Source organism: Eleutherodactylus coqui, chromosome 8 (assembly GCF_035609145.1).
Source record: "Eleutherodactylus coqui strain aEleCoq1 chromosome 8, aEleCoq1.hap1, whole genome shotgun sequence".
In the NCBI taxonomy this organism is placed as follows: domain Eukaryota; kingdom Metazoa; phylum Chordata; class Amphibia; order Anura; family Eleutherodactylidae; genus Eleutherodactylus; species Eleutherodactylus coqui.
This window is the reverse complement of record NC_089844.1, coordinates 154505932-154529451: the sequence shown is the minus strand read 5'-3', so window position 1 is coordinate 154529451 and position 23520 is coordinate 154505932.

Sequence of the window (23520 nt, the reverse complement as noted above, 5' to 3'; positions counted from 1 at the left end):
AGAAGGAAACAATATGATTTCCGGACAATAATATTTGTAGTAATTTAGGAACCGTGACTGATACATAAAATATATCTACAATGGACAAATTACAGATAAAGAGATACATTGGTTTATGTAATTGAACTTCTAGACATATGACTGTGATTATGGAAGAATTGACAAGAACTCCAAACACGTATATCAAGGAAAAGAAGATTGAGATGAATGGTTTATACCTTGTTTCTCCAGAAAATGGTAAAATGTAGAAATATTTATTAGAAGTCTCATTCTTCATCAGAACTTACTTTATGAAAAGTTTATTATAGATTTTAGCACAGCATCAACAAGAAACAGCAAGAGAAAAGTGAATATGTAAAACCTGATGGTGATTAACTTCTAATCAGATTAATTTATTGTTTGTCTGATCTCATTGGTAAACATTACTTGCATATAACTGGTGACTGAAATATCTTAGGCTGTATTTTTTGTTTCTTTATAATGTATTTACTTACTTTGGTAAACGCACTTCTTATTAGTCTGATTAACCATTATTCATAAGTGGAAATCTTATTTCCTATAGGTAAAATATATAAAAATAAAAGGAATATTATATGAACCTTTCACTACTATGATAACAGTTTTTTTAACTTAAAGAATTTTTCTGGGACATAAAAAAATAGCTCAAACGGGTGTAAAATAAAAAAAACAATTGAATACTCACCTATCCCAGTGGCTCTCCATCCAGAGCTGCAGTCTTGGTGCCAGCCCCACTAGGGACTGGGGGGGGAGGGCAAAAAGAGAAATAAGGGGGTAGTCAGCGTGGCTAGTGACCTGGGTCTAAGCAATGGGAAGGGGGGTCAAGCAAGGGATGGGGTTAGTACAGTTAGAACTGTCAGATCAGCCAATAGTACCATTAGTAACAAAATGAATTTAAAGAACAAAAATAACTGTATAAATTGTATGACCACGAATGCAAGAAGTCTGATTGGTAAAGTGGGTGAGCTTGAATCGAAAATAAGCGATGAAAACTATGATATAGTCAAAATAACGGAAACATGGCTTGATGATAAGTGCAATTAGGCGGTGAATTTACAGGGTTACAACCTCTTCAGAAGAGACCGTAGAAAACAGAAAGGGGGAGGGGTATGTCTGTATGTTAAATCGTACTTAATGCCGAGGCTACGGGAAAATATAAGGACAGGAGGTGAACATGTGGAATCTCTGTGGGTAGAAACACAGGGAGAAAAAAATTACAAAATCCTGATAGGAGGTTTCTATAGGCCTCCAAAAGCAACCAAAGAAACTGAAACCTTACTATTAGGGCAGATAGAAGATGTGCCAATCCGCAACGAAGTAATTATCATGGGAGACTTTAATTATCCGGATATAACATGGGAAAATGAAACCAGCAATTTTCATAGGGGTGATAAATTCTTGAGAACAATTAAAGATAACTACCTTATCCAACTTGTGCGGGAGAAAACTAGAGAGAGGGCCACCCTGGACTTACTACTAACTAAAAAACCGGACCAAATAATGGGGGTACAGGTTGAGGGGCACTTGGGGAACAGTGACCACAATATAATCAACTTCCAGCTGTCATTCAATAAGAAGCCTTATCAGGGAACGACAACTTATCAGGGAATGACAAATAAACTAAACTTTAGTGAAGCAAAATTTGATCAGCTCAGAACTACTATCGGTAACATTAATTGGGGCAACATCCTCAAAAATATCAGTACAGATGACAAATGGGAAAGGTTTAAAAGGATCCTAATCACCTCATGTGAGCAGTTCATTCCCTTTAAAAATAAAAGAACTTCAAGTAAAAGGAAACCAATGTGGCTCAGCAAGACGGTAAGGGGGGCAAAAAAGGAAAAAAAGAAAGCGTTCAAACTACTAAAGCAAGAAGGCAGCGAAGAAGCGCTAAAATCATACAGGGAAGAAAACAAAATATGCAAAGAAAAGATCAAATTTGCTAAGTGACCCCCTAACACTAATTCAGGTGACCTCCTAACACTAATTCAGGGACAATAAAACCTTCACATCTTTATCAGTGAACTATTAAAGTATTTATTTATTTATTTCTCTACTCATCTTGTTGTGGTATTCTTTTAAGTGCAAATTAATCATACCCATGACTGTGCCTTGTCATAAGTATGTGTGTGTGTGTGTGTGTGTATATATATATATATATATATGTATGTATGTATATATATATATATATATATGCACACACACAGTCATTTAGAGTCAGGAACGGGTTATCAGCTGTTAGTAACAGTTAGTAACAGCTGATAACCCGGAGAAGAAGGCAGGATGGGTTTTTAACCCTTCCTGCCTTCTGCTTCCCCGAGTACACAGTGCTCGATGAGCACTGTATACCCAAAGTGAAAGTAAACTATAACTTTCACAGCGGGAGCCCAGGGGGTCATGTGACCGTCTGGGTTCCCTGCTACAGCAGAGCTGGAGGGTCAAACTAGACCCTGGATAGCTCTGCCAGTGACTACTGTCACTGCAGGGACTGTTTTCCCCTGTAACTGGGGCTCCTATGGATGCCCCAGCTACAGTGGGAAAGTGTCAAATAAAAAAAAAAAAGAATGTCCCCCAGTGGTCTTACATGACGTCATGGGGAACATAGATAGTAAAAAACACAATTACATACACAAAGAAAACAATATTACAGAATTAAACAACAATACATACATAAGAAAGAAAATAACATGAAGTCGACGCCAACAAAAACCGTCGCCGTATGCGCCCTGTAAACCAAAACCATACATACTATATATCAAAATGTCCGAAACAAATAGAGGAACCATTCCCATACTTTATTTTAGCATAAATACATTAAATAAAAAATATATAACTATAAATGTTTAAAAAAATAATTTCTTTTAGCATTTTACTCCCAATAAAGCTAAAAAACAGGGGGAAAAAAAGTCAGTATTAAAGATATTTTTAAAAAATCGCCCTATGTGTCATGGAAAAAAAATACATCAAAAATAATTTTGATAGCTAAAGGAAAAAAAATAGGGTAGTAAAACCGCCTCATGGGTAAAATCCCTAAAAAGTGTCTGATCCTTGAGGTACAAAACAGCCTGGTCCTTAAGAGGTTAAATGTTGTGGATTTTCAGTGTGGAAGATCTGCATGGAAAATCTGCTGCAAATCCACCCCATGTGAACATTGCCTTATTGTGCTGTGTGTGGAAATATCCGTGCTATCTGTCTGCTGAATGCCAGTTATTCCTGAATGTCTCTGTGTAAGATCTGACTATTCAGTGAGCTGATGAGGGAATAAATAACCCTGAAAATGTGTGGCGCTTAGAGATGAGCGAGCACCAAAATGCTCGGGTGCTAGTTGCTCGAGTCGAACTTTCCGTGATGCTCGAGAGCTCGTTTCGAGTAGAGAACCCCATTGAAGTCAATGGGCGACTCGATCATTTTTGTATATGACCAATGATCCGCTTAGGTTTTCACTTGTGAAAATCTGGAAGACAAAAACGAAAGTCATGGAAACGACACAGAAATGGATAGGGCAGGGGCAGCATGCAGGGCTGCATCTCAGGCTCCCAGGTCTCACTATTAAGCCACAATAGCGGCAAGACTGCCCCCTCCCCCTAACAATTTTTACTTCGGACAAACCCTCATTAGCAAGGCACACCTTAGCTAAGCACCACACTACCTCCAACCAAGCACAATCACTGCCTGCGGGTCACACTGCTGCCTCTTCTCCAGTTTTACATGCTGCCAAACCCCCCGCACGACCCAGCGTCCACAGCGAACACAAAAGTGTCCCTGCGCAGCCTTCAGCTGATCTCATGCCACACGCTCGCTTCATAGCGACAGCACCCTCATGTCTATTTATAAGTACGTCTACCATGAGGAGGAACTGGTGGCACACATTGCAGAGGGTTGGCAGGGCCAGGTAGCGACCCTCTTTAAAAGGGGGGGGGGGGGCGACAGACCACAATGCAGTTGAGGATCAATGAGAAATTGACGTTCGATCTTCATTCCAATAAAATGCCCACCTCCGTCAGGAGCTGCAAATGTGGGCATGAGTTACATAGCTATGGGGAATCTATGTGCTCACACAGTATTCATTCTGTCTAGGTGTCGGATAGCTCAATCGACACCGCAAGGGGAAAGCCATCTGCACTCTGCCCCCTACCCAATCAGTCACTGTCTTTGTGCCAGACAGGTCAAACACCGCGATGGGAAGTCTGTGTGCACCCACAGCATAGGTGGGTCCTAGGCAACCCAAGACATGAACAATAAAGAAATCAGAGGGGCCAAACATGGCAGACTTACACTGCGCTGAGGCCATAGGCCTCGGCCAACAGCTTCAGCAATCGGAGGCATGAAGCGGACTTCGATGCTAGTACACCTATGAAGGTCTCATTAAAGGGGTGGTCTCGCGAAACCAAGTGGGGTTATACACTTCCGTATGGCCATATTAATGCACTTTGTAATGTACATTGTGCATTAAATATGAGCCATACAGAAGTTATTCCACTTACCTGCTCCGTTGCTAGCGTCCTCGTCTCCATGGTTCCGTCTAAATTCGCTGGCAGCTTGCTTTTTTAGACGCGCTTGCGCAGTCCGGTCTTCTCCATTCAGCACGAGCCGCTTCAGTGTGCTCCCCGCTACAGCTCTTCTGCGCATGCGCAGACGAGCTGTCACTGCTCGGGAGCGCGCTGAAGCGGCCATTCTGCACCATCCTCTGTTAGAGGAAGGTGCAGAAACTGGAGCTGCCCAGCGGAGAAGCCCAGCCCAGCAGCCCCGAGAAGCCTCCCAGGTAAGTGATGGGTCGGGGGGGGGGGGGGGGGCTGCCGCTGCGCCGGACTGCGCCGGGGGGGCTGTCGCTGCGCCGGGGGGGCTGTCGCTGCGTCGGGGGGGCTGTCGCTAGGCCGGGGGGGCTGTCGCTAGGCCGGGGGGGGCTGCCGCTGTGATGGGGGGGGCTGTCGCTAGGCCGGGGGGGGCTGCCGCTGCGCCGGGCTGCGCCGGGGGGGCTGTCGCTAGGCCGGGGGGGGCTGCCGCTAGGCCGGGGGAACTAGCGCTGGGCTCCGGAACCTAGCGCTGGGCTCCGGGGCCTTCACCTGGGCTGAGGGTCTAGCGCTGGGGAGCCGGGGGCTAGCGCCGGTTACCTGCTGTCTGGTCGGCGGCTGCGGGGCGTCTGGTCGGCGGCTGCGATGCGTCCGGTTGCCATGGAGACACAGCTGGCGGCGTCTCGGGAGCGCGCACGTCGGGCTGCAGCGAGCGACGGGGAAAGAGCCGGCGGCCATCTTGAGGAAACTTTTATAAGTTGCTGAAACGCTGGAACGGTAAGTACGAACCAGCTAGAAATGTCATTTACAGGGGGGCTTTGTAATGTATGTTTAATGGGGGGGACTGGGCAAAAAAAAAAATTAACTGCTTCCTCGAGACATCTCCTTTAAGTCAGTTACGTTTTCTTTCACCGTTCCAAAGACTGGATTAGCCAGGAAAAAGTTCCACAGGCCCAACCTGATGCAGTTCCCCAGGGACATAGGCCTCAGCCCACACATTCAGCAATCGGGGGCATGAAGCGGACTTCGATGCTAGTTCATCTGCGATGGGCTCAGTAAATCAGTTATGTTTTCTTTCACCACTCCAATGACTGTATTAGCAGGAAAAAGTTCCACAGGCACAACCTGGCGTAGTTGCAGTTCCCCTGGGACATAGGCCTCAGCGCACACCCTCAGCAAACGTGGGCATGAAGCGGACTTCGATGCTAGTTCATCTGCGACGGGCTCAGTAAATCAGTTACGTTTTCTTCCACCACTCCAATGACGGGATTAGCCAGCAAAAAGTACCACAGGCCCAACCTGGCGTAGTTGCAGTTCCCCCAGGACATAGGCCTCGGCCAACAGCTTCAGCAATCGTAGGCTTGAAGCGGACTTCGATGCTAGTTCATCTGCGACGGGCTCAGTAAATCAGTAACATTTTCCTTCACTGCTCCAATGACTGGATTAGCCAGGAAAAAGTTCCACAGGCCCAACCTGGCACAGTTGCAGTTCCCCCGGGACATAGGCCTCGGCCAACAGCTTCAGCAATCGCGGGCATGAAGCGGACTTCGATGCTAGTTCATCTGCAACAGGCTTAGTAAATCAGTTACGTTTTCTTTCACCTCTCCAATCACTGGATTAGCCAGGAAAAAGTTCCACAGGCCCAACCTGGCACAGCTGCAGTTCCCCCTGGACATAGGCCTAGGCCAACACCCTCAGCAATCGCGGGCATGAAGCGGACTTCAATGCTAGCACAGCATTGAATGTCTCATGAATGCAGTAACGCTACTCTTCTTTGACCCAAACCAGTGTATCAGATAACTGTGGTAACACGAGAGCAAATACATGATGCCCAGTGCTGATCCCCTGACCCCAAGCAGGAGGAGAAGGTGGCCTTACAAGGCCAAGAAACCATGACCAGGACCCATTGTAGCCTGTGTGGGACGTATGTGAGCAGGCCCTTGGTACGGCTTGGTTCCAGCAAACACACTGTGGTACCCAAGGTGCCGCGAGTTACATAGCAATGGGCAATCCGGGTCCCCTCACACTATTCATTCTGTGTTGGTGTCGGATAGCTCAATCGACACCGCAAGGGCAAAGCCCTCTGCACTCTGCACCCTACCCAAGTCAGTGAGTGACTTTGTGCCAGAAAGGTAAAACACCGCTATGGGAAGTCTTTGTGCACCCACAGCATAGGCGAGCAGAAGGAACCAAAAGAAAGTAATAAACATGAAGAAATTACAGTGCCCAAACATGGCAGACTTTCACTCCGCCGAGGACATAGGCCACTGCACACACCCTCAGCAAACGCGGGCATAGAGCGGACTCCGATGCTAGTACAGCTGTGAACGTCTCATTAAGGCAGTAACGCTCCTCTTCAGTGGCCCAAAAGAGTTTCACAGATAACTGTGGTAACACGAGAGAAAATACATATCGGCGTCGGCCCACAATTCATGCCCTAGTCAGTAAGTGTTTTTGGGCCAGAAAGGTAAAATACCACAATGCAAAGTCTGTGTGCACCCATAGTATAAACAGACCCCTGTAACATTCCAGTAGAAAAGGTATGAGCAGACCCCAGGAACATTTCAGTTGCAGTAGTATAGGCAGACCCCAGTACCATTTCTTTAGTAGAAGTATAGGCAGAACCCAGTAGTACCATTTCTGTACAATTATAGGCAGACCCCTGTAACATTTATGGAGCAGCAGTTAAGGCAGACCCCAGTAACATTCTGGTAGCAGAAGTATAGGCAGACCCCTGTAACATTTAAGTGGCAGCAGTGTAGGCAGACCCCTGTACCATTTATGTAGCAGCCGTATGGGCAGACCCCTGTAACATTTACGTGACAGAAGTATAAGCAGACCCCTGTAACATTTACGTGGCAGCAGTATAGGCACACCCCAGTAACATTCAAGTGGCAGCAGTAAAGACAGACCCCTGTAACATTTATGGAGCAGCAGTATAGGCAGACCCCTGTAAGATTTACGTGGCAGAAGTATAGGCAGACCCCAGTAACATTCTTGTAGCAGCAGTATAGGAAGATCCCTGCAACATTTACGTGGCAGAAGTATAGTCAGAGCCCAGTAACATTTATGTAGCAGCAGTATAGGCAGACCCCAGTATCAGTTCTGTAGCAGCAGTATAGGCAGACCCCAGCACCATTTCTGTAGTAGAAGTATAGGCAGACAGCTGTAACATTTACGTGGCAGCAGTATAGGCAGACCCCAGTAACATTCTTGTAGCAGCAGTATAGGCAGACCCCTGTAACATTTATGTGGCAGAAGTATAGGCAGACCCCAGTAACATTCTTGTAGCAGCAGTATAGGCAGACCCCAGTAACATTTATGTAGCAGCAGTATAGGCAGACCCCAGTATCAGTTCTGTAGCAGCAGTATAGGCAGACCTCAGCACCATTTCTGCAGTAGAAGTATAGGCAGACCCCTGTAACATTTAAGTGGCAGCAGCATAGGCAGACCCCAGTAACATTATTATAGCAGAAGTATAGGCAGACCCCTGTAACATTTTCGTGGCAGCAGTATAGGCAGACCCCAGTAACATTCTTGTAGCAGACGTATAGGCAGACCCCTGTAACATTTAAGTGGCAGCAGTATAGGCAGACCCCAGTAACATTCTTGTAGCAGAAGTATAGGCAGACCCCTGTACCATTTACATGGCAGCAGTTTAGGCAGACCCCAGTAACATTCTTGTAGCAGGAGTATAGGCAGACCCCTGTAACATTTACATGGCAGAAGTATAGGCAGACCCCTGTAACATTTACGTGGCAGAAGTATAGGCAGACCCCTGTAATATTTTTGTAGCAGGAGTATAGGCAGACCCCTGTAACAATCTTGTTGCAGAAGTATAGGCAGGCAGACCCCAGTAAAATTTTTGTAGTAATAGTATAGGCCAACCTCTGAAACATTGGGGTACAATGAATGTAGGCGAAGGCCGTAACAATTAGTTGGATAAGAGTGTACGTGTGGGCCCGAAAAATTAGTGTTCCAAGTGTACCTCTGAAAAATTTATCAACCGAGAGGGCAGGTGAAACTCATGAATATTTTTTGAAAGATACAGCTCGTTGTTGCTTAATTTGTAACAGAGCCTGTAGGTAGGCCTGTTGAAAAAATTGGTTCATTTTAAAGTATCAATACTTTTGAAACTTTTAAAAATTGTAAAAACCTTGCTAGATGAGCCTTTTGGGCCACAGGAAAATTGGCAGTTCAGCGCGGTGACATGTTGTTTCTGGAAGAGGAGTAGCAGGAGGAGGACTAATATCAGAGACAGATTGACAAAGCTAAATGCCCGGTTTTTCCGGTGATAGAGAAGAGTGCTTTTATCTGCGGTTGCAGCAAAAAGAATCTTTAGGTTCCGCTGCTCTCTGCTGGTGGAGAAGAGAAGTCTGGGGAAATCCAGGCTTTGTTCATCTTTATGAGTTTAAGCATGTCGGCACTGGCAGTTGACAGGCGGGTACGTTTGTCCGTGATGATTCCCCCAGTGGCACTAAACACACTCTCTGACAAGACGCTAGCGGCAGGGCAAGCCAGCACCTCCAGGGCATACAGCGCAAGTTCGTGCCACGTGTCCAGCTTTGACACCCAATAGTTGTATGGAGCAGAGGCATCACGGAGGATGGTGGTACGATCGGCTACGTACTCCCTCACCATCTTTTTACAGTGCTCCCTCCGACTCAGCCTTGACTGGGTAGTGGTGACGCAGTCTTGCTGGGGAGCCATAAAGCTGGCAAAGGCCTTGGAGAGTGTTCCCCTGCTGCGCTGAACATGCTGCCTGATCTCCGCGCCTCCCCTGCTACTTGGCCCTCAGAACTGTGTCTTCTGCCGCTAGCTCTGTTAGATGGGAAGTTTAGCATCACTTTGTCCCCCAGGGCCCTGTGGTATTGCATGACTCTCGCATCCCTTTCCTCTTCAGGAATGAGAGTGGAAAGGTTCTCCTTGTGACGTGGGTCGAGAAGGGTGTACACCCGGTATTCCATGTTGGCCGGAATGAGTCTAACGCGAGGGTCACGAGAAAGGCAGCCTAACAGGAAGTCAGCCATGTGTGCCAGGGTACCAGTACACAAGACATGGCTGTCCTTGCTAGCAAGATGACTTTCAGGATCCTCCTCCTCCTCCACAGCCCATACACGCTGAACAGATGAGAGACAAGCAGCATGGATACCCTCTGCAGTGTGCCCAGCTGTCTCTTCCCCCTCCTCCTGCTCCTCCCCCTCCTCCTCCAAAACGCGCTATGATATAGACATGAGGGTGGTCTGGCTATCAAGCAACATACTGGCATCCCCAGTCTCCTGTTCCAACCGCAAAGTGTCGGTCTTTATGCCTTGCAGCGAACTTCTCAGCAGGCATAGCAGCGGGATGGTAAAGCTAATGATTGCAGCGTCACCATCTGGGTAGACTCCTCAAAGTTTCTGAGACCTGGCAGATGTCTGCCATCCAGGCCCACTCCTCGGTAAAGAATTGGGGAGGCTGACTACCACTGCACCACCCATGTTGGAGTTGGTATTCCACTATTGCTCTATGCTGCTCATAGAGCCTGGCCAACATGTGCAGCGTAGAATTCCACCATGTGGGCACGTCGCACAGCAGTCGGAGCTCTGGCAGGTTAAACCGATATTGCAGGATCCGCAGGGTGGCAGCGTCTGTGGTGGACTTGCGGAAATATGCGCAGACGTGGCGCACCTTGCCGAGCAGATCAGATAAGTGAGGGGAGTTTTTTAGAAACTGCTGAACGACCAGATTGAAGACGTGGGCTAGGCATGGCACGTGTGTGAGGCTGCCAAGCTGCAGAGCCGCCACCAGGTTACGGCCGTTGTCACACACAACCATGCCCGTTTGGAGGCTAGGTGGCAAAAGCAGAGGTCAGTCTGCTCTGTCAGGCCCTGCAACAGCTCGGGGGCCGTGTGGCTCTTGTCACCTAGGCTGAGTAGTTTCAGCACGGCCTGCTGACGCTTGCCTACTGCTGTGCTGCCGCGCCACCCCACACCGACTGCTATTCTGGGTGTGTGTAGGACGTGAGCGGTCCCAGGCTTTGACTCGGTCCCAGCCTCCACCAAATTCACCCAATATACCATCAGGGAGATATAGTGGCCCTGCCCGCCATTACTTGTCCACGTGTCCGTGGTTAAGTGGACCTTCCCAGTAACCGAGTTGGTGAGGGCACGATTGATGTTGCGGGAGACATGCTGGTGTAGGGCTAGGACGGCACACCGGGAAAAATAGTGGCGACTCAGGACCGAGTAGCGTGGGACCACATCATGTTTTTGAAAGCCTCCGTTTTCACAAGCCTGTACGGCAGCATCTCCGGGCTGATCAATTTGGCAATGTGCACGTTTAACGCTTGAGCATGTGGGTGCGTGGCGGAGTATTTACGCTTTCACTCTAACGCTTCCACTAGCAACAGCTGGACGCTGCGCTGAGAGACATTGCTGGATGGGGTCGAGGACAGCGGAGGTGAGGGTGTGGGTGCAGGCCGGGAGGCGCTCATGCCTGTGTCCTGAGAGGGGGGTTGGATCTCAGTGGCTGATTGAGGCACAGGGGGAGAGGCAGTGGTGCTACCCGGAGGCGGTGAACGGCCTTCGTCCCACCTTGTGGTGTGCTTGGCCATCGCATGCCTGCGCATGCTGGTGGTGGTGAGGCTGGTAGTGGTGGCTCCCCAGCTGATCTTGGCGTGGCACAGGTTGCACACCATTGTTTGTCGGTGGTCCGCGCTCTCACTGAAAAACATCCACACCTAGGCCTCTGCACTGTGGCTTGGCGCGAGGGGGTGCTTTTGGGAAACAGTTGGGTGATTCTTCGCTCTGGCCCTGCCTTTACCCCTGGCCACCCCACTGCCTCTTCCAACCTGTCCTGCTGCTGCACTTGCCTCCCCCTCTGAAGACCTGTCCTCAGTTAGCTTTGCAAACCAGATGGGGTCAGTCACCTCATCGTCCAGCGGCTCTTTCTCTGAATCCTCTATGCGCTCCTCCCTCGGACTTACTGCCCTTACTACTTCCTCACTGATAGACAACTGTGTCTCATCATCATCGTCCTCCTCACCCACTGAAAGCTCTTGAGACAGTTGCCGGAAGTCCCTAGCCTCATTACCCGGGAACTTTCCAAAGGTTGGGCATCGGTCACGACAAACTCCTCAGGTGAGAGAGGAACCATTTTTTCCCAATCAAGGCAGGGACCCGAGAACAGTTCCTGGGAGTCTGCCTCCTCAAAAGAAGGAGTCATTTTCATGGAGTGAGGAGGCTGGGAGGAAGGAGGAGCAGCAGCGAGAGGATTCAGAGTTGCAGCAGTAGACAGCGTAGAAGACTGGGTGGTCGATTCATTGCTGGATGCATTTTCTGCCATCCACGACAGGACCTGCTCATACTGCTCTGTGTGTAATAAAGGTCTACCACGTGGACCCATAAATTGTGATATGAAGCTGGGGACCCCAGAAACTTGCCTCTCTCCTAATCCCGCAGCAGCCGGCTGCGATTCACCTGGACTAGGAACTCGGCCTGTGCCCACACCCTCACTTGGACCTCCGCCTTCTTGCCCGCGTCCACGTCCTCGAGCCCTACCCCTACCCCTACCCCTCAGCATAGTGGATTACGAATAGAGCAGACACAGAGCGGTGTAAAGAATTATGGAATTATTTGCGTACACTTTCACGCTGACAGCGGTATTGTAACTCTAACTCCAGGCAGAAACAAAAAATACGGAAGGCTGCAAACCGGCCTAGCTGTGCAATAGTGATGCACTGCAACTCCCACCAGACACCCAGTAAACTTCAGATGGTCAGAGGTAGCCCATCGATGGATTTTTTTTTCTTTTTGAAAAAGAATACAGGCTATATAGCGTATGACTTTCCCTCTATCAGTGACTGTGGCCGTACGCTGTGCGTTAAGTTCACGGCAGACACAGACCAGTGTAAAAATTATGGAATTATTGGTATACAGTTCGAGGCTGACAGCAGTATTGTAACGCAAACTGCAGGCAGAAAAAAATTATACGGAAGGCTGCAAGCAGGCCTAGCTGTGCAATAGTGATGCACTACAACTCCCACCAGACAACCTGTAAAATACACACGGTCAGAGGTAGCCCTAAGAAGGACCATTGGGGTTCTTGTAGACAGGATCCTACACTACCACTCTCCCTGTCTCAGCACCACTTTCCCTATACTCTGTATTACAGACTGCAGACTTAGAACGCTATAGCTGTAATAGCCTGCACAGCCTGAGATGAACAAATTTTGGTGCAAAACTGCTCCCAGCAGCCACAACAATAATGCACACGGTCAGATGTGGCCCTAAGAAGGATCTTTGGGGTTCTTGAGGACAGGATCCTACACTAACACTCTCCCTATAGCAGCAGCACTTTCCCTAATCTCTCCCAGTGTGTGTCTGAGGTGAGCCGTGGGCGGGACCGCTTTAAGTACTTGGCAGTAACTTGATCTCACCAGCAACTCACTGCAGGGGGGTGGGATGGGGCTGGCACATCACAGGAGGAAGTGGTAATGCCTTCCTTGCATATCTATTGGCTAAAAAATGGTGTTAAACATGCAGGGAAGGAAATGGAATTGGCGTCTCGAGTAACAAGCATCTCGAACACCCTAATGCTAGAACCAGCATCAAGCTCGGATGAGTGTGCTCGCTCATCTCTAGTAGTGCTGGAATGAAGAATATTGGAAGAAGCACAGTGGTATTATTAAAATACACCTTTTTTGACACAAAGAAACATACAAATGTATCACAGGAGCTACACATTTCTTGTCCATACCAGGCATTTTATCAGGCTCAGTCTGTCATACATCATCTAGTTTAGAGAAATGTGGTCCTATTTTGAAAAAAGCTACAATGTTTAGACACGTGTTGTGGGAATTTTATTCTTGATTTTCGTCTTATGAGTTTTGAGTCTACAATGATTGGCTTATTGTACAATACATGCTGCACCCAGAATTCTGCATGGCTAGCACTAAAGATGAGCGAACACCAAAATGTTCGGGTTCGCGTTATTCGAAACGAACTTCCCGCGATGTTCGGGTGTTCGTTTCGAATAACGAACCCCATTGAAGTCAATGGGCGACCGGAACATTTTTGTATTTCGCCGATGCTCGCTAAGGTTTTCATGTGTGAAAATCTTGGCAATTCAAGAAAATGATGGGAACGACACAGCAAGTTCTCCTCTGCCACAGCTGTAACAGCTGTGGCAGAGAAGAACGATGTTAGCCCATTGAATTCAATGGAGCCGTCAATACAGCCGACTCCACTGAATGCAATGGGCTGCCGGCGATCGCGGGATGAATTGTCGGAAAGGGGTTAAATATATAAGCCCTTTCCTGCAATTCATCCAGAAATGTGTAAAAATAAAAAATATATATATACTCACCTGGTGCCGACAGACGGAGTTCAGCGCGGCAGGCTGCAGTTCTCCTGAACTGCTCTGAACAGCTGTGAGTAGTATTCAGCAGCCGGGGATTTAAAATCCCCGCCTGCTGAATAAGATGCCTCTGAATGGTCACAGCCTGACCAATCAGAGGCCAGCCCTCACTCACCCATTCATGAATTCATGAATGGGTGAGTGAGGGCTGCCTCTGATTGGCTCAGGGGCAGGAGAGCTGCCCCTGAGCCAATCAGAGGCAGCCCTCACTCACCCATTCATGAATTCATGAATGGGTGTGAGTGAGGGCTGGCCTCTGATTGGTCAGGCTGTGACCATTCAGAGGCATCTTATTCAGCAGGCGGGGATTTTAAATCCCCGGCTGCTGAATACTACTCACAGCTGTTCAGAGCAGTTCAGGAGAACTGCAGCCTGCCGCGCTGAACTCCGTCTGTCGGCACCAGGTGAGTATATATATATTTTTTATTTTTACACATTTCTGGATGAATTGCAGGAAAGGGCTTATATATTTAACCCCTTTCCGACAATTCATCCCGCGATCGCCGGCAGCCCATTGCATTCAGTGGAGTCGGCTGTATTGCCGGTTCCATTGAATTCAATGGGCAAACATCGTTCTTCTCTGTCACAGCTGTTACAGCTGTGGCAGAGAAGAAGGATTTGTCTTCTATATGTTCTCAATGGGGTTGGCGCTGCTGCCGCCGGCCCCATTGAGCGCATATAGAAAAGATTTCTCAGGGAAGAAAGTTAAAGTAACCCGAACATCGTGTGGTGTTCGTTACGAATAACGAACATCCCGAACACCCTAATATTCGCCCGAGCATCAAGCTCGGACGAGTACGTTCGCTCATCTCTAGCTAGCACCCTAGAGACACATAGTTAGAGCTCAGAGTTTCCTACTCTTGAACACTGACAGATTCTTCCACCTGGACCTCTAGAAACTGACAAAAAATAATACAATTGAATTAAATGTACTTCTAACAAAAATAATGAGTTCAATTTTGCAATAAATACAGTAAATGTGAAATACAGCTAAGGTGAAAAACACATTTGTCAAGATTAATAACATACTGACATTATATAATATGTTATAGCTTCTTATCAGACAGAAGCAAATGGTCTCACCTGTATAGTGTAATAGTCCCTGCAATATAATTTAATATTAAAGGGGTTGTCTCACGCCGAAACGTTTTTTTTTTTTCCATAGGCCCCCCGTTCGGCGCAGGACAACCCCAAAGGATGTGTTAAAAAAAAAAAAATTTTATTACTTACCCGAATCCCCGCTCTGCGACGTCTTCCTTCTTCCTTCTTCTTCCTTCACCAAGATGGCCGCCGGGATCTTCACCCACGATGCACTGCGGGTCTTCTCCCATGGTGCACCGTGGGCTCTGTGCGGTCCATTGCCGATTCCAGCCTCCTGATTGGCTGGAATCGGCACACGTGACGGGGCGGAGCTACGAGGACCAACTCTCCGGCACGAGCGGCCCCATTCTCCACGAAGAAGACCGCACAGCGCAAGCGCGTCTAAAAAAGCAAGAAGACATCAGAATTAGATGGATCCATGGCGACGAGGACGCCAGCAACGGAGCAGGTAAGTGAATAACTTCTGTATGGCTCATATTTAATACATGATGTACATTACAAAGTGCATTAATATGGCCATACAGAAGTGTATAACCCCACTTGCTATCGCGAGACAACCCCTTTAACTATTATCTAGGTCAAAGATAGGAAAGGGCTTGATGGTCCAGAAAACTTGACAGTCCGACATATATTTGTCAAGTGAATCCGAAACGTGAAGCGCAATGGTCTAATATGTGCAAAAGAAGCCACATTTCTTTTTCAAATGAAATAGGCAGTTGATATTCAGATGGTTGTCTTAACTCTCTCTTTTCATTTATTCCCCGCCATACTTTTTGATTCTCCCCCATGTCTTCCACTAGAAAAATTACCCTTGAACACTTAGCTATTAATTATTGGGAAACATCTAATAACTGGTTAACCGTTTCTTGTGGTATATATGCTCACCTAAAATGGATTGACAAATGCAGTGGGGTGCTGATGATGCTTTTACGCTACATCTAAAATCAGTTTATCCAAACTGAATCCGCATCACAGGGGCCCCAGTCTAATGGAGATAATGTCCTCTGCCCATTTCTAGATCATTTAGGGGCCACTCAAAGAAAGGGGCAGTCAAGACAAAGCCGCAGACGGTGTCTCCATTCTGCATTTGTATCAACCCATCCTCAAAATTTTTCTGTCTACCCCATGTCTTCTATTAGCATATAAGCGTTATGCATACAGAACCTACAAATAAGTAACAATCACCCAGTTGTGGTATGCTTCGCTAACCTAAACCTACTGACATAAAAACAATTTACTCGTGGGGTACTAATGAACAGAGTCCACCTTGCTTCAGGGAAATTGTCATTACTCCAGGTCTTAAAAGAATAGACTCAAAATTGCTTCAAAATTACAAGGGGGGGGGGGGGGGGGGGCTATGCTAACGAAAACAAACCTGTAACTATTCTGAACAATCAGGCTAAGAAAAATGGATTTAACAACAAGTATGCAGTCCTTCAGCATCTGAGCAGATTTGTTTAAAAAAAAACAACAAAGAAGCTGATATGTTAATAATCGTATCACTGAATTCATATATCTTGTGTCCAGTGTTCAATCTTTTATGATTTTGTTTTACAGTCCCCAAACAATCTACTAGCATTATGTAATATTTTGGAACTAACTAAAAAATTATCAGGCAGAAATGAGTGATATCACCTGTATAGTGCAATAGCTCCTGATATGTAATGTCTAATACTCCCTTATCATTTTTTAATGTCTCATCGACTTACCAATATAGTGGCACAGGGCTTTTCTTAATGTAAAATTCTATAGTGGCCCGAGAGAGAGCTGCGTAGAAGATTTATATTGTGCTGGGACACTCACGACCTGGTGATCTTAGAATTATAATTACCCATGAGGAAAAAAGATGTTTATAATTATATGACTGAATTCACGTCTCTTGGGTCATGTGTTCTATGTTTTAAGATTTTGTTCTACAGTCCATAAAGAAAGTTTATAAATTGATTTGTAGATTATTCCTATAGTTTCATATAAATAGTTTATAAATAACATGACATGTATTAATTTTATATATTCAGGGCTGGATTATAGAATGAACTCAAACAGTAAATGGAGACTCCATTATTTGGGTTTCTCCACCATTCAATCCTAAACTCAACCAACCTACCAGAAATTTTTGACAGTTCAGTTTTATTAATGTGACAGTTGTGGAATAATTTTTGTACTATTATTTGGATACATGATAACCAAAGATGAGTGAGCACCAAAATGCTTGGGTACTCGTTGCTCGAGTCGAACTTTTCGTTATGCTCAAGAGATCGTTTCGAGTAACGAACCCCATTGAAGTCAAGGGGGGACTTGAGCATTTTTGTATGGGACCAATGCTCCGCATAGAGAATGATTTGTGAAAGACCGGAAAACCTCAGAAAGTCATAGAAACACCACTGAAACAGATAGGGAACGGCAGGGTCAGCATGCATGGCGACATCTGAGGCTCCCAGGTCGCACTATTACGCCAAATTGGGGGCAAGAGCCTGGTGGTCACCCCCCTAACTGTTTACTTGGGACAGACCATAAGCAGCAAGGCACACGCGCTGGCATATTTTAGCTAAGCACCACACTAGCTGCAACCAGGGACAATCACCACCTGCGGGTGACACCGCTGCCTCTGCTCCTGGGCTACATGCTGGCATTGCTGTCCAACCCCCCTGAACGAGCCTGCGTCCACAGCATACTCAAATTTTTCCCTGCGCAGCGTTCAGCTGCCCTCATGCCACACGCTCGCTTGATAGCCACACTACACTCATGTCTATTTATCACTGCGTCTTGGATGAGGAGGAAGCAGAGACAGACCTCAGAGGGTTGGCAGGGCCTGGCAGTGACCCTCTTTGAAAGTGTGGGTGATAGCCCACAACGATGATGAGAATTGATGATAAATTGATGTACGATGATAATTCCAATTCTGTGCCACCTCCATCACAAAATTGTCAGGAGCCGTAAACGTGCGTCTAAAAGGGACTCAGATGGCAGCGCTTCTACACATCTCCACAATGGTTTGAAGCAGGTGATGTAGCAAAAGTAGCCACCACAGGTGTACAGTGACCCTGTGAAACTCTCAAACTGTGGTAATTTGTAGCACGAGATATAATACATGTCGACCAGCGAAGATCCCCAGATCCCAAGCAGGAGGAGGAGGTGGCATAATAAGCTGGAGAAACCATGACCGAGGTAGGACCTACATTACTCTGTGTGGGAAGCATTTTAGCGGGCCCAGGTTCAGGCTCGGTCCCAGCCTTGACCTTGTGTTACACAAGGTGCCATGAGTCACATGGCTATGGGAAATTCATGTGTTCCTACACACTTAATTCTGTGTAGGTGTCAGATAGCAGAACACCAAAATGGGGGAAGCCTTCTGAGCCCAACCCAAGTTATTCAGTGTATTTGTACCAGATAGGTAAAACACCGCAATAGGAAGTCTTTGTGCAACCACAGCATTGACGAGCCCATGAAACTCAAAGACAGTATTACACATGAAGAAATCACAGTGCCCACACATGGCAGGGTTTCACCCCCCAAGGACCTCGGCCCTAATCATTCTGCCCTAGTCATTCAGTGTATTCATGCCAGATTGGTAAAACACCGCAATGGGAGGTCTTTGTGCACCCACAGTATAGGCGGACCCCTCAAACCTTTCAGTAGCAAGTGTATAGGCGGATCCCAGTAACATTTCACCCCGCCACGGACCTCGGCCCTAGTCATTCTGCCCTAGTCATTCAGTGTATTTGTGCCAGATAGGTAAATCTCCGCAATGGGAAGTCCCTCTGCTTTCTGCCCTAGTCATTCAGTGTATTCATGCTAGATTGGTAAAACACCGCAATGGGAGATCTTTGTGCACCCACAGTATAGGCGGACCCCTCAAACCTTTCAGTAGCAAGTGTATAGGCGAACCCCACAAACCTTTCAGTAGAAAGTGTATAGACGACCCCAGTAACATTTCTGTAGCAAGAGTATAAGCGACCCCTCAAACCTTTCAGTAGCAAGTGTATAGGCGGACCCCTGTAACATTTCTGTAGCAAGAGTATAGGCGAACCCCTCAAACCTTTCAGTAGCAAGAGTAGAGGCAGACCCCAGTAACATTTCTATAGCAAGAGTATAGGCAGACCCCTATAACATTTTTGTAGCAAGAGTATAGGCGAACCCCTCAAACCTTTCAGTAGGAAGTGTATAGGCGGAACCCTGTAACATTTCTGTAGCAAGAGTATAGGCAGACCCCTCAAGCCTTTCAGTAACAGAGCATATGCAAACCGCTCAAAACTTATTGTAGCATGTGTATAGGCAGACCCCAGTAACATTTATGTAGCAAGAATATAGGTGAACCCCTCAAACCTTTAAGTAGCAAGAGTATAGGCGGCTTTCAGTAACATTTCACCCTGCCACGTACCTCAGCCCTAGTCATTCTGCCCTAGTCATTCAGTGCATTTGTGCCAGATAGGTAAATCTCCGCAATGGGAAGTCCCTCTGCTTTCTGCCCTAGTCATTCAGTGTATTCATGCTAGATTGGTAAAACACCGCAATGGGAGGTCTTTGTGCACCCACAGTATAGGCGGACCCCTCAAACCTTTCAGTAGCAAGTGTATAGGCAAACCCCACAAATCTTTCAGTAGCAAGTTTATAGGCGGACCCCAGTAACAATTCTGTAGCAAGAGTATAAGCGAACCCCTCAAACCTTTCAGTAGCAAGTGTATAGGAGGACCCCTGTAACATTTCTGTAGCAAGAGTATAGGCGAACCCCTCAAACCTTTCAGTAGCAAGAGTAGAGGCAGACCCCAGTAACATTTCTCTAGCGAGAGTATAGGCAGACTCCTGTAACATTTTTATAGCAAGAGTATAGGCAAACCCCTCAAACCTTTTAGTAGCAAGAGTATAGGTGGACCCTAGTAACATTTCTGTAGCAAGAGTAAAGGCTAACCCCAGTACCATTTCTGTAGCAAGCATGTAGGCAGACCCCTGTAACACTTATGTGGCAAGAATATAGGCGAACCCCTCAAACCTTTAAGTAGCAAGAGTATAGGCGGCTTTCAGTAACATTTCACCCTGCCACGTACCTCAGCCCTAGTCATTCTGCCCTAGTCATTCAGTGTATTTGTGCCAGATAGGTAAATCTCCGCAATGGGAAGTCCCTCTGCTTTCTGCCCTAGTCATTCAGTGTATTCATGCTAGATTGGTAAAACACTGCAATGGGAGATCTTTGTGCACCCACAGTATAGGCGGACCCCTCAAACCTTTCAGTAGCAAGTGTATAGGCGAACCGCACAAACCTTTCAGTAGAAAGTGTATAGACGATCCCAGTAACATTTCTGTAGCAAGAGTATAAGTGAACCCCTCAAACCTTTCAGTAGCAAGTGTATAGGCGGACCCCTGTAACATTTCTGTAGCAAGAGTATAGGCGAACCCCTCAAACCTTTCAGTAGCAAGAGTAGAGGCAGACCCCAGTAACATTTCTATAGCGAGAGTATAGGCAGACCCCTGTAACATTTTTGTAGCAAGAGTATAGGCGAACCCCTCAAACCTTTCAGTAGCAAGAGTATAGGCGAACCCCTCAAACCTTTCAGTAGCAAGAGTATAGGGGGAACCCTATAACATTTCTGTAGCAAGAGTATAGGCGGACCCCTCAAACCTTTCAGTAACAGAGCATATGCGAACCGCTCAAAACTTATTGTAGCATGTGTATAGGCAGACCCCAGTAATATTTCTGTAGCAAGAGTTTAGACAGACCCCAGTAACATTTCTGTAGCAAGAGTATAGGCAGACCCCAGTAACATTTCTGTAGCAAGAATATAGTTGAACTCCTCAATCCTTTCAGTAGCAAGAGTATAGGTGGACCCCTGTAACATTTTTGTAGCAAGAGTATAGGCAAACCCCTGAAACCTTTCAGCAGTAAGAATATAGGCGGACCCCAGTAACATTTCTGTAGCAAGAGTATAGGTGGACCTCTGTAAGATACCTGCACCAAGAGTATAGGCGAAGCCCGGAAAAATTATTTTGCTAACAGTATTGGCGAGGGCCTGAAAAATTGGTGTACTAAGAGTAGAAGTGTGCCAGTGAAAAATTGTTGAACGCCGAGGGCATGTGAAACCCATAAACATTTTTTAAAGATACAGGTCGTTGTTGCTTAATTTGTAATGGAGGCAGTCCTTCGAAAAAATTGGTTTAAGTTTAACTTTTAAAACTTTAAAAACATTTAATCAGAGCCTTTTGGGCCGCAAAGAAATAGGCAGTTCAGCGTGATGACATGCTGTTTTACGAGGAGGAGGAGCAATATCCGAGAGGGATAGACAAAGCTAATTCTCCCTTTTTTGGGGTTGTAGAGGATGCATTTTTCTTCTGTTGCAGCAAAAAAAATCTTTAGGTTCCGCTGCTTTCCACCAGTGGAGAAGAGAAGTCTGGGGAAATCCAGCCTTTGTTCATCTTTATGAGGGTAAGCATGTCGGTGCTGTCAGTTGACAGGCGGGTGTGCTTATCCATGATGATCCCCCCAGCAGCACTAAACACCCTCTCTGACAAGACGATAGTAGCAGGGCACGCAAGCACCTCCAGGACGTACAGAGCAAGTTCGTGCTACATGTCCAGCTTTGACACCCAATAGTATTATGGAGCAAAGTCATCACGCAGGGTGGTGGTCAGCTATGTACTCCCTCACTATCTTTTTACAGTGCTTCCTCCGACTCAGTTTTGACTGGAGAGTGGTGACACAGTCTTGCTGCGGAGCCATAAAACCGGCAAAGGTCTTGGAGAGTATTAGCCTGCCTGTGCTGGACATGCTGCCTGATCCCAGCGCCTCTGTGGGTCGAGAAGGGTGTACACCCAGTAATCAGTGTTGGCAAGAATGCGTCTAACGCGTGGGTCACGGGAAAGGCAGCCTAACATGAAGTCAGCCATGTGTGCCAGAGTCACAGTATGCAACACATCTCTGTCCTCATTGGAGGATGCTCCTCCTCCTGCTCTACAGCCTATACACGCTGAACAGATGACAGGCAAGCAGCATGGGTACCCTCTGCAGTGTGGCCAGCAGTCTCTTCCCCCTCCTCCTCCTCCTCCTTGCCCCCCCCTCCTCCTTCTCCCCCTCCCCCTCCTCCCCCTCCCCTTCCTCTTCCTCCTCCAAATTGCGCTGAGATATAGACGTGAGGGTGGTCGGGCTATCAAGCAACATACTGTCATCCCTCGTCAACTCTTCTAACTGCAAAACGTCGGCCATTATGCTTAGCAGCAAACTTCTCAGCAGGCAAAGCAGCAGAATGGTAACATTAATGATGGCCGCATCACCGCTCACCATTTGGGTAGTCTCCTCAAAGTTTCCAAGGACCTGGCAGATGTCGCATGGGCACGTTGCACAGCAGTCAGTGCTCTGGCAGCTGAAACCGACGTTGCAGTGTCCTCGGGGTGGCAACATCCGTGGTGGACTTGCGGAAATGTGTGCACACGTGGCGTACCTTGCCGAGTAGGCCAGACAAGTGGGGGTAGTATTTCAGAAACCGCTTAAACACTGGATTGAAGACATGGGCCAAGCATGGCACATATGTGAGGCTGCCAAACTGCAGAGCCGCCACCAGGTTAAGGCCGTTGTCACACACGACCATGCCCAGTTGGAGGCTCAGCGGCAAAAGCCAGAGGTCGGTCTGCTCTGTCAGACCCTGTAACAGCTCGGGGCCGTGTGCCTCTTGTCACCTAAGCTGATTAGTTTCAGCATGGCTTGCTGATGCTTGCCCACAGCTGTGCTGCCACGCTACCGACTGCTGGCGATGTGCTAACACTTCGTAATTGAGAGGTGGAGGTGGCGGAGGCGGGGGGTGTTTGGAGGAGGTGGCATAATATGCCTCAGGTACCAGCAACAAGGTAGGACCCGCAATTCTTGGTGTGGGCAGCACGTGAGCGGTCCCAGGTTCTGATTCGGTCCCAGCCTCCACCAAGTACACCCAATGTGCCGTCAGGGAGATATAGTGACCGTGCCCACCAGTACTTGTATCAATCGTTAAGTTGACCTTCCCAGTAACTGCGTTGTTGAGGGCACAGGTAATGTTGTGGAAGACGTGCTGGTGTAGGGCTAGGACGGAACACCGGGAAAAATAGTGTCGACTGGGGAACGAGTAGCGTGGGACTGCCGCCGCCATCATGTTTTTGAAAGCCTCCGCTTCCACAAGCCTGTATGGCAGCATCTCCTGGCTGATTAATTTGGCAATGTGCACGTTTAAAGCTTTGGCATGCGGGTGGGTGGTGGCGTATTTGCCCTTTCGTTCCAACGCTTGTGTTAGCGACAGCTGAACGCTGCACTGAGAGACATGGCTAGAGGCCATGGAGGACTGTGGAGGTGAGGGTGCGGGTGCCGGCTGGGAGGGACTCGTGGTTGCGTCCTGGGAGGGGGATTGGATCTGTGTTTCAGGTTGTGGCACAGGGGAAGAGGCAGTGATGTGACCCGGAGGCGGTGAATGGCCTTTGTCCCACCTTGTGGGGTGCTTGGCCATCATATGCCTGCTCATGCTGGTGGTGGTGAGGC